The following is a 12,287-nucleotide window of genomic DNA, read 5'->3' on the forward strand; positions in this document are numbered from 1 at the left end:
ACAAATATAAATTAAGATAAGAATTCTTTTTTTGTCTCGGATATCAACAAGGGCTTTTCACTGAGTTATAATACCCAAGTTCAGAGAGGATACAAGGAAAAGGACCCTCCTGGACATCACTGATGAGAATGTGAACTCTGACATTTTGGGGGAGGCAATTTGAACATATGGATCCAAATCTTATGAATGTTCCAACTCACTGACCCCACAAATCTTTTATTCTTTTAATAATATTTGAGTGCCTATCAAATGCTACACACTCAAGGTACACTGATGACCAACACAGGCGAGCTCCCTGCTCTCAGGAAACTGACATCCTCACGAAGAGAGGGCAAAACAATGAATAAGAACACAGGTGAAGGGAGAAAATAAATTCAGACTGTGGTAAATCCTGACAAGAGAAGTAAGCCATGGATATGATGGGGCCTACAGGCGAGGAAGTAACTCGTTTCTGTCGGCGTCAAGAAAGCCCCCTGTGGCAGAAAGGCTGTTGCCCTGACGATATCCAGCCTCCCTCTCACCCTTAAGAAGAGAGCCCCAACTCAAAAAGAAAACACAAAACTAAACCCATCTTTCCTGGCCATCTGAAGAGCAGGACGGCATGTGAGATGCAACGGAGGTTGTTCGGTGGAACTTCTAGAAATGCTTCTGCATAAGGAAGACGGTGTCAAGTCAATCACATATAAAAAGATTTCAGAGATATCAGGGGAAAAATTTGGATTTTGAAAGAAGTACATGGATGATAAAGAGAAAAGCAATTCTGGCTTAGTTCTGGCTCTAAAAATACATGCCCTCTGCTTCCTCTACTTATTTAGCTGTAAAGCTTTAAGTGAATAGTTCAAGGTTTGGTAGAAAGTTCTTGCTTGGGGGAGGAGACTGCTGGGGGAGGAACGTTATATATAGGTGGTGTAATACTCTGTGCTAATATGTGTAGAAACATTGCATAATACAGGAGAGAAGTAAACTAAGGTAGAAAGAACACTGAACTAGGAGTCCATTGACCTGGCTTTCAGCACTGGTTCTGCTCTAATAAGCTGTGTAATCCTGGCAATCAACCGCATCCAGCTTCCTCAACTTAAAATGTGGAAACTGGACTCACTCATCTGTAAGGCCTTGTCCACATTTCTTTTTTCCTTCCTTTTACTATTAATGTCACACTCACCCACACACCCACACACACATAAACATATAGGTTAAAGATTAAATCTCAGTCCCTGGACTGGGAATTAACCCACAAGCCACACAGCACAGGCAAAAAAAAAAAAAAAAAATTACAATCATGAAATGATGGTTATTTATGTCCAGAAAACTTAATACAGATTTTAGGATGATGAAAAAATGTGTCTGTGATCATTGGGTTGAACACATCTTATATGTACGAATAATGCATCTTATTGCTAGATCAATAATAGAGGCTTACATTTATCTTTATAATTAGTGTTTACAAAGCAAATTTATGTCCTATCACTTTCACTTCTGAACGTCAGAACTAATTTAAGAAACAGGGAATCCAAATTATTTCATTTTTACAAATAGACTAAGCTGTGCATATGGTAAATGATTTGCCCAAGTTTACACCTCAAAGGGCCGACCATGGGCCTTCTCCCAATTCACTAGCACTGATTCATGTTCCATGCTGCGAGGCAGCTGGGATGCTGGAAGCCTGGTGCTTCCCGTGCCTCTCACTTCGTCTTGCTGTTCTGCCCATTCTCATAAGCACAGCTGAAGTCTCAGAGAACACCCGAACAGTGACACGATGAAATTTCCAAACTTTCATAAAATCGAAGCGATCACAGAGATATTCACCCAGCATCTTCATTATCAACTCACAGAGCAGTCACCTTTTTGTCTCTGCCATGGTGGTCTGCAAAGACTGCTTTTTTCTTTTAAATTTTCGATAGGAAAATAGACTACATAAAATGTTAAACACTTTCATTTAAAAATAATGGTTAGCGTTATATATCCATCATCCGTCATTCATAACGGAACACATCTTTAACAAAATGCCCTACATCGACACAAAATAACCCACCTGATTTCTTTCTGCCTGTAATGTGTCACCACCTCCAGTTTGCCTAACAATCCGAATACAACGTGAACACACAATCAAATCACTGCAAGTGTGGGTGACTTCAAAAGACATCAGGGGTACATCCTGTATAAGAACCACAATTGGTTACCAAGATAGTATTTATTTTAATCCAATTAAATAAAGTTAAACAGGAATATATGATGATCCTAAAAGGATGGACCAAGTGCCACAATCGTGTTATCATTTTTATTTGTCCTCTCATTAAAATGGATAAAACCACTGCCCCTTCTGAGTTCTCATGGCAGGAATTAATTCTCATGGCCTTAACACCTGAAGCTGTCTCTGTGAGCAAATTTGTTTCTAATTTTAAGTCTGGAAATGTTCAGAAACATTAATTAAAGGCCCACTGTGTGCAGAGTAACCTAAGAGGTCTTAAAAAGAAACAGTCCTTGAGTCCACCCTTTTTCAGAATCCACATTCACTCCATCAGGAAACCCCTTGTCTCTACCAGGATCCGAGCCCCTTACCCCATCTCCATGGACAAGCAAGGTCCCTGCATCTTTGCAGCAGTCTCCTAACTGATCTCCCAGCTTCTGCCCTTGACCCTGCAGTCTATTTTTAATGCAGCGTGGACAATTCACCTCACTGGTTCAAAGCCTTTCAGGGCCTCCCATCTCACTTCAAGGAAGGCCCCAGTCCTGACCATGGTCCCAGAGGCCCTACAAGACCCATCCCTTTCACTTCTCTGGCCTCAGGTTCTATTCCTCTACCCGCCACTCCCTCCATCCCTCCAATCCACTTAACTTCCTTGCTGTTCTTGAGACACACCAGGCGTATTCTTGCTCCAGGACCTTCACCTTGGCTGAAGCCATCTGCAGCCTCTGCCTGAAGCAATCTATCCCAGACCATCCTTGCCACATTGTCCCACCTCTTTCAAGTCTCTGCCCAGATGCCACCTTCTCATTGAGGTCTAGCCCCACCACCCTATTCAAAATTGCTGCAGGTGCCCCTCCTCCCCAGTGCTCTCAACACCCCTCACTCAGCTCTTCTTTTCCCCCAGCACTTACGCCTTCCAATGTGCAAAATAAGACCTAATATGTTTACTTTCTTCCTCTCCTCACTAGAATGTACACTCCATAAAGGGAGAGATTTTGTCTGCTATTTGTCTGAAACAGTGTTCAGTACATAGAAGGCCCTTAAGAATTATTGGTTGAATGAGTGAATGAATATCGATGCCTAATCCTTGTCTTGCACAAGGATTAACACAAATTAGTTAACAAGTGTGATTTCTAAGCATGGACCCCCAAATTATTGGATTTCTGAGCTGTATGCTGGGTCTTCTATGTGCCCACTGAAGTGTTTGCCTTGATTCAACACGCACTGGCCTCATTCTGCAATTGATTCAACACGCATTGGACACGTTTGCCTTGATTCAACACGCATTGGCCTCATTCTGCGATTAGAAGTTATGAACGGAAGAATGGTCCAGAGCTGGGCAAAGTATATGAAAAGAAGAAATAAGTGGCTAAAAGCACATGAGAAAAGACTATTTTAACTTCCAAGACTAATCGAAGAAACCTATATCAAAGCAATAAGACCAATTTTCAAGTATTATGTTAGCAAAGGTTTCAGTATATCACAACACTGAATACTGGCAAAGCAACGGAGAAAAATGTACTTTTAGACACCACCCTTTAGAAAACAGAGCCGTTTCGGAAAATTATTTGGCTAACGTGTCTAAAGCCTTAAAATATTTAGGAATTAATTGGTACAGTTTTATCCTAAATGTGGAAATAGCTTTATTGGGCAAAGATTTTATCACAGCTGTATTTGTGAAAGCCAAATTTGGAAGCCACCTAAATGGCCCACTATAAGAAAACGATTAAGCAAGCTCTACATGGCTCATCAACTCCATTCCATTTTTAATGACTCGTTAGTAGTTTAACAATGTGGGAAAGTCCTAATGTGATGCTATAGAACCTCCACCCCAACACATTAGGGAAAAAAGGTGGGAAGGCGGTAGGTTGAATATAAACAGAGGCAGGCCCATGACAGAGCAGCGCTCCTGGATTCCAGGCTGTTTGACCCCATCCATCTGATCCCAAATCCTCAGACAGCGTCTTCTGCTTTCCTGCACCTGAGAACAGTAGTTCCAATGCCCAGAAACCTTACTGTTTCCAAACTCTTAGTCACTATCCCTCTTCGGGGCCCCAGGAACCCTAAGCATGTGGGTACCCCGTGATCTGCTCTGAGACCGCATTGTTGCTGAGGGACGGGTATGAATTACAGTGGCCTCACTCCAAATACATAAAAAATAAGCGCAAACAAAAATGTAAGAACAGGGGTGTTAAATAGACAACAAATATATCTGTAGAAACATTAACGCTGAATCCTATAAAAGAGTAAATCAGAATCAGGACTAACTGGGCACATAATGGTATACTTTGATGGACATAATTTGGCCCTCAGAGGTATTTTGCCATGGGAGTCTGCCAGGCAGATAAGTTCAGTCACAGGTACTTCTAAAATGCCATTACCACTACAATTTATATTACCTTTGATACATCCAATTCCACGGTGGTATTTTTACACAGCAAGATAATTGGATCCACTCTGGAGCTTCAGCAGGAAAAAACCACAAACTGAATAAATTTCATATATGAACGTGGCCCCGGGCAGGAGCTCATTATCATACCAGGTAGTATATGGGGTCTTAGAACTTGGTAAAGATGTTGTTTACTCACCTATCAATGATCTATTTTCTTTCACTTCAGAAGGATCTGTTGAAAGTTTTGCTCTGTCTTTAAAGGTTTTGAAGTACTTTCCTGGAGGCAATAGAGGACTGAGTGCTTGGCTGCTTTGCAAAAGAGACTTCCTACAGCCAGTTCCTCCAAAGTTCTTACCTGGTTCCAACAGTGAGTCACTGACACCAACAGGATGTCCTACAATTCAATCCAATGCTGACATTAACTAGCTGGAGTAAGCACTAGACCCTACAAGTGAAGGATTCTGTCTCACGAGACTGCCCCCCTTTCAGATGCCAGCACAAGTGGGGTTGTTAAGCAGGTAAGGTAGGGGGTCCCCAGAGAAAGAGAACCAGGCATCATTTTCTTGACATAAGAGAAGCCATTTTTGGCCTAAGCCATTTTGTGATCTACGCCTGGCTGCAATGTTTGCCCTTGAACACATCTCCATAATTAATGATCTTAAGGGAACAAAGGAATGCAGAAACAGAGAAGTGGTCAAGAAACAAGACTCCTCGTTCCTCCTCGAGGGATATACGTAATGATATGTATCTGATACGTATCTCTGAGTTCCGCAGGAACTAAGGCCCCTGTGCGGAAGATGGTAACTACCTGCTGAAACCCCAGACTGGTCGGAACATGGGGGATGATGACGTTGACTTCTTCTGACCCTCGTGACTTCAATCAACCAAAGCTTGACTCTGTCCACTGATTCTATGCTGAATTCTCCTCTGCTTAAGCCCCTTCATGAGTATGCATGTACCCTAAGCTTAAAACGTCTATTTTGCTGTTTGGGGAGACACTGCTTTGGGAAAGATCCCCAGTGTTCTCCTTAATTGCTGCAACTAATCAATCCTTCTTTCTCCCCAGTTTGGCTTGGTTGTCTCTTTTGGCTTGACACCGACCAAGAGGCAAACCCAGTTTTTCAGCTAACAGGGTTCCCAGGCCACCAGCACTTCTGTCTTGCTGACTACAAATCTGGGAGTTTCTATACAAATATCAAATCATTATGTCATATACCTGAAACTAATATATGTCAATTATACCTCAATTTAAAAAAATAGTCCAAAAAATTGGAGGGGTTTCCAAGACCCCCCTCAGGTTTGATAATCTGCTGCAAGAACTCAGAGAACCCAGCAAAGAGCTATATTTATAATTACAGTTTTACAAAAACAGCCAAATGAAAGAGATGCAGAGGGTAAGGGGTGGGGTGGGGGTCAGGGCACAGAGTTTCCATCCCCTCCCAGGTACTCCACTGTCCCAGAACCAGGATGAGTTCACCAACCTGGAAGCATCTCAGAACCTCACTGTTCAAGAGTTTTTATCGCGGTTTCATTACTTAGGCATGATCGATTAAATCACTGTCCATTAGTGACTGAACTCAATCTCCAGCCCCTCTCCTCTCCCTGGAGGTTGGGTGTGAGGCTGAAAGTTCTAACCCTCTAACCTCATGCTGGGTCTTTCTGGTGTGGTCAGCCCCTCCCCTGAATCTATCTGAGGGTCCCACCACGAGTCATCTCATTAGCATCAACTCAGATGGTCAGAAAGGAGCCTGGTATGAACAATGAAAGATGCTCCTATCACTCAGAAAAATCCCAAGAAGTTTTGAAGCTCTGTTCCAAGAATCTGGGACAAAGACCAAATACATTTTTTATTATACCACAGTTCTGAAATGTGTTTTGTGGTGAAATCTCTTTACTTCAGCTTTCTAAAATGTAACCTGAAGTTAACACATTTAACTTCACGGGCAGCTATGACCCAGGTTTCTGCCACTCTGGTTTTACCACAATGCTTAACACAGTTCTTTGTGCAAAGAATGCACCTCAACATGGGTTCTCAATTAATTACCTGATAGTGCTGGTATGTGCCACTTACACCACAACCCTGCTGGTGTTAGTGAGAAAGCATTGCCAGGATCCCAGAAGACCAAGGGCTCGGAAAGAGTTAGACCCATTAAATTAAGAATAGGAGGTGACTGTTCCGACCTAGTGGTGTTCTTCCAGATTCTATTGGCAGCAAGAGACAGAAACTGGACTCAAATTTGCTTAAGGGAGATTTATTGCAAAAAAACCCCAAATTCTCTCTATATAATTATATATATATATATACACACACACATATATATATAAATGTATGTATACGGGTAGCTCATAGAACAAAAAGAAGAGCTCTTTGTTCAACCATAGACAGAAAACCAAGGAACTTCTGGGACTCCAGACATGGGAACCATGTCTCCAATAGCATTTGGTCTCTGTCTCTGACTCTCATGGTCTGTTTCTCTCTGTCTCTGTCTTCTTCCCTCTCTCTTCTCCCCTGCTTTCAAATATTGTTTATTTTTGTACACTTTTTAAATTTTCTTTTTATTTTTGTTAGCTTTCTCTCCTTCTGTTGATCAGCTTCTTCCTTGACACAGCGGCAACAGCTTTTGGGACTAGAGGGCAAAAGAGTCTTCCTGCCATCCCATCTTTTTTTTTTTTTTTTTAAGATTTATTTATTATTTATTTATTTTATTTTTATTTTTGGCTGCGTCGGGTCTTAGTTGCAGCAACCGGGATCTTCGTTGAGGCATGCAGGATCTCGTTGTGGTGCCCGGGCTTCTCTCTAGTTGTGGCGTGTGGGTTTTCTTTGCTCTAGTTGTGGCGCGCAGGCTCCAGGGTGCGTGAGCTCTGTGGTTTGCGGCACACAGGCTCTCTAGTTGAGGCGTGCAAGCTCAGTAGTCACCCTGGGGCATGTGGGATCTTAGTTCCCTGACTAGGGATCGAACCCGCATCCGCTGCATTGTAAGGCGGATTCTTTACCACTGGACCACCAGGGAAGTCCCCCACCATCCCATCTTAAGAATTGTTAGAAATACCCAAGTCTTGGGCTCCAGATTCTTACTCCTTGATCAATCACTGTAGTTGGGAGATGGAGGGAGGGGTCACATAAAGAGAAAATAATGAAAATATCTAAGATTTATTGAAATTTACCATACGCCAGGCATCATTCTAATCTTTAGTTACCAAACTTACAAAGCACTCGGAATGTGCCCTATTTTAGGTATATTGTAAATATTAACCATTAAATCCTCACAACAACCCTTAAGCAGCTGCTATATTATTTCCATTTTACGGTGAGCCCACTGAGGTGTGAAGAGCTAAGAAACTTGTTCAAGACCACGTGGCTACTAAGTGGTAGAGCTGGGATGTGAACCAGGCAATCTGGTTCTTGAGTTTATGCTTTCAACCACAGTGCTACATCCTCCCCGCACTCTTCATGTTTTAAACTGCACGTGAGGTAAACAGTCTACTTGTCTCCAATTTACAGAGGAAGAAATGAGCGACAAACTGCATCCATAAGGTGGTAGGGTCAGGATTTAAACCCACAGAGTCTGAATCCAAAGCCAGTGCTGTCATGGATTCTGCTGTGCTGCAGAGTTGGCGGCCGATGGGCACAGTGCCTTAAGTGCAGAGACATAAGCAGACACTGCATCCTTTGCACGTAGGACAGAGTGCAGAGCCAGCCACTCTTAGGAATTCTTAGCAGCCCCAACCCTAAGCTGGGGAGTCAGGCATGCTCAGCAGTAGAAGAGCTGTGGCCTCTACAAGGCCAAGTCGAGGTCAAGGTCAAGGAAGAGAGAGCCAACAGAGCCTTGGGAGAAAACCAGGGCTAGGATAAGGGCTGGAGGAAACCCTCCACAAAGAGTGATCGGCCTGGGACGCTGATGGGTACGGCCACCTCTCTGTGAGCGTACATGCAGAAGAGTCCCGAAGGCTGCAGTCAAGAAACAGCTGGAATTCTTTCCGAGCTCCTACCGCACAGGTCTGTCCTTGCCCTAGAAAACCACAGGACTGCGTCAACTTAGAGTCCCTGAGAAATGCCTTCCCTAAGTTATAATTGAATGTCGCGCACTCAGCTTTTATCAAGAATTCAGATAGGAAATAACCATTTAAGGAACATCTTGTATTCTTCGAAAATCTGCCACTGAATTCATTGTTCTTACTTCTTATACAATGAATCTAATATTCTGCCCACAGTTTAGAGCCAGAGAAAAATTCGCCTCTCCAGGCAAACATGCGTGCTAATTTTTATCAGACAATGTGAACTATGTGGTACAACATGTTTTCCTCTCTGCATTGGCCCCTGCAAACCATAAGTTAAATTTAGTGCTGAATTGTTCCTGTATCATCCTAGGCTCCTGGATGACTCCAAATGAGTTCTGATTTCCCTTTTTGTCTTGAACCATCTTGGTGTTTTGTTTTTGCTTAACTTTTTAATTGTAAAGTAGAACATACAAAAACAAAGGCGTGTACAAAACAAAAACATACAGTACAATGGTTATCTCAAGATAAATACCCACACAACCACCACCCAGGTCAATACACAGGCATTGCCAGCACCCCCAAAGCCCTTTCGTCCTCCTGCCAAACACCACACATCCCTGAAACCGAGCAGACCCTGTGGGGCTTCTGGGCACAAAAGCCTGTGTCCCCCATTTCTTGATTATAGGAGATAGGCTTCATTCAGCTTCCATGCCCTTCCCTGGTTCCAATGGGTAGGTTCAAACAGTTGCTAATCAGGGAAGAGAGGGGATATGGAGACAAGGGAGGAGCGGTCAAGAAACAATAGTGCAGCCTTGGGGCAGGGTCCTGGCACCCCCTCAAGGGAAACATATAACAATATCTTTGAGCTCTTTTGCAGTTACTGAAACCCCCATCAGGTGGGAGAAATTAATGCTGTGCTGCCCACAAGCACATAGATCCCAGACCAGCTGGAACCAGAAGGTTGATGCCAACTCCCAATTACCTCATCACCAACCAATCGGAAGAATGTCCACAAGCTGATCACACAGCCTCTTTGAACCATTATGATAAAAGTCCTCACTATTCCCTCCAGGTCAGGACACACAGTTCTGAGGGCATTAGCCCACTGTGGCCCCCTCTGCCTGGGCAAAGCAATAAAGTTATTCTTTTCCACTTCACCCAAAACTCTGTCTCCGAGATTCAATTTGGTACCGGTGTACAGAGGCCGGATTTCAGCATCATCCGCTCTCCCCACTACCCCTCCCTTATTATTCTGACTGCTTTGTTTCTCTTTCTATTCCTACTACCTAAGAGCTCATCTTTCAACACTATGGTTTAGTGTGGCATTTCTCCTTTTAACTTCACCTAAATAAAATCATGCACTATGTAGTCTTTTGTGACTGTCTAATTTCACTCAATGTTACATTTGGGCATATATATGCAGTCCATGTTATTGTACATATTTGCAGTTCATTCATTTTCACACCTGTATAGTAAGCCGTTACATGATTAGATCACAATTTAGTCATTTATTTTATTGTTGACAGACACTGCATTTTCAAATTTCATGTTCCTTTATTACTAATGTGGCTGAGGACCTTTTCATATGTTTATGGGTCATTTGGAAATTCTCTTTTTTTTCTTCCATAAATTTATTTTTGGCTGCGTTGGGTCTTCGTTGCTGTGTGCGGGCTTTCTCTAGTTGCAGTGAGCGGGGGCTACTCTTTGTTGTGGTGCACGGGCTTCTCATTGTGGTGGCTTCTCTTGCTGCGGAGCACGGGCTCTAGGCACACAAGCTTCAGTAGTTGTGGCACATGGGCTCAGTTGTTACAGCACTTGGGCTTCCGTAGTTGTGGCTCACGGGCTCTAGAGCGCAGGCTCAGTAATTGTGGCACACGGACTTAGTTGCTCCGCAGCATGTGGGATCTTCCCAGACCAGAGCTCGAACCCATGTCCCCTGCATTGGCAGGCAGATTCTTAACCACTGCGCCACCAGGGAAGCCCCGGAAATTCTCTTTTTGAACCAAGAAAACGGATTCTCCTGTAGAGCCTCCAGAAGAAAGACAACGCTGCCAACACCTTGAATTTAGCCCATGAGACCCATTTTGGACTTCTGACCTCCACAACTGTGAACTTATATTGTTTTTAGCCACTAAGTTGTACTGAATAGTAATTTGTTACAAGCAGCAACAGGAGGGAGAAAGACCTCCTGGAATCAGTCTTTCTATATAAGCCTTTCCATTGCCACTGCAAAGAGAGGAAGACGACAAAGAAATAGAGACAAAAACATTGCCAGGAAGTGTGATAGGGAGCAGTAATTGGAATTCATAGAAATTGCCCCATAGAACAAGTTTCAAGCTTCAGAATTGCACAGACCAGTGTGACAGCTAACATGAACAGGGTCAACACAATACCGGTTAACATTTATTGAGTGGTTACTATTCGCTAGGCACTTTATAAACACCCATTCTTACACTTCTCCCTACAACCCTATGAGATCAAGGCTATTGTGCCCCATTTAACAGAGGAAGGCCACTTACTCGGTGGCACTGCATGACATCAGAGCCCATGCTCTCAGTCAATGCCCTGCACTCATTCTCTAATGATGGCTGGAACATGACTCTGCCATTCAAGTTAAAGTTTGAATTATAAGCACCTACAGTCAAAATTATTGAAAATTCTCATGAATTCGTGCATGAGCTTTGAGAAAAAGAAGTGGTCCTTCAAACACATACTCATGAAGAATATGTAACTACATGGGACTTTTAAGAAGATCAAAACATACAAACTCAGGACAGCAAAAGAAGTAGTTGTACTTCTAGGATGAGGAGGAAAACACTTCCCCAGTTCCCTATGGGAAAGTAATATAGTTAAGGCCAGAACTAATGTCTGTTCTCTCTACTTAGAATAAGAATTTGGCAAATAGTAAGTAGTTCATTCCAGGGTCCAAATTTTGTTACTCTCAATTAATCCTTTCTGCTATCATTTTAAAGTCCTGAATAAAGAATCTACTTCCAAGGATTACTGAAGTTCAGTATCAGAACCAGGTGAACTAGTTCAAAGAAATGAGCCCACTTCAAGAATTAGACCTTAACAAAGCGTATTTCCATCTGAGTGGGCAACTCTGAGTGGGCATCTGAGTCGCTCTTGCACCATTTTCTCTTTGATCCCACAACAGGAGAACAACAAGAAAGATACTAACATTTTTATCCTCATTTCATAAGGAAGAAATAAAGAGGCCCAGAAATGTGAAGCGACATAGCTAACTTACACGGCTAACAAGTCCTACACCTGAGACTAGAACCCAGGCTTCTCCATCTCTTCTCTAATCCTGACCTATTTTAGTGACAAATTCCCAGATTTATAAGCAACAAAATTGACTGATTTGGCCCACCCTCTGGTGAGTTATCAGTGAGCAGTGAAATATTCCAAAAGTGGGCTGAGATAAGAAGGTAGAGCTTCTAGAACAGACTTAGAAATGGAATCATCATATAATAATAAATGCCATGTTTTTAGCACTTAGAATGTACCACGCAGTGTCTGAAGCCATTTTCATATATGATGTCATCTCTCCTTAAGACATCCCTGTGAGGAATGTATATTATTGGCTCTACTTTACAGATAAGGGGAACTGAAGGTTAAATGGGTTAACTTACCAAGGGAACAGTCAGGAGCCTTATGATGGGGAATTGTGTGTTCGGGTCCAGAATGCATCCCAGCCTCAAGAAT

This window comes from Delphinus delphis, chromosome 21, assembly GCF_949987515.2.
Source record: "Delphinus delphis chromosome 21, mDelDel1.2, whole genome shotgun sequence".
NCBI classification, from domain to species: domain Eukaryota; kingdom Metazoa; phylum Chordata; class Mammalia; order Artiodactyla; family Delphinidae; genus Delphinus; species Delphinus delphis.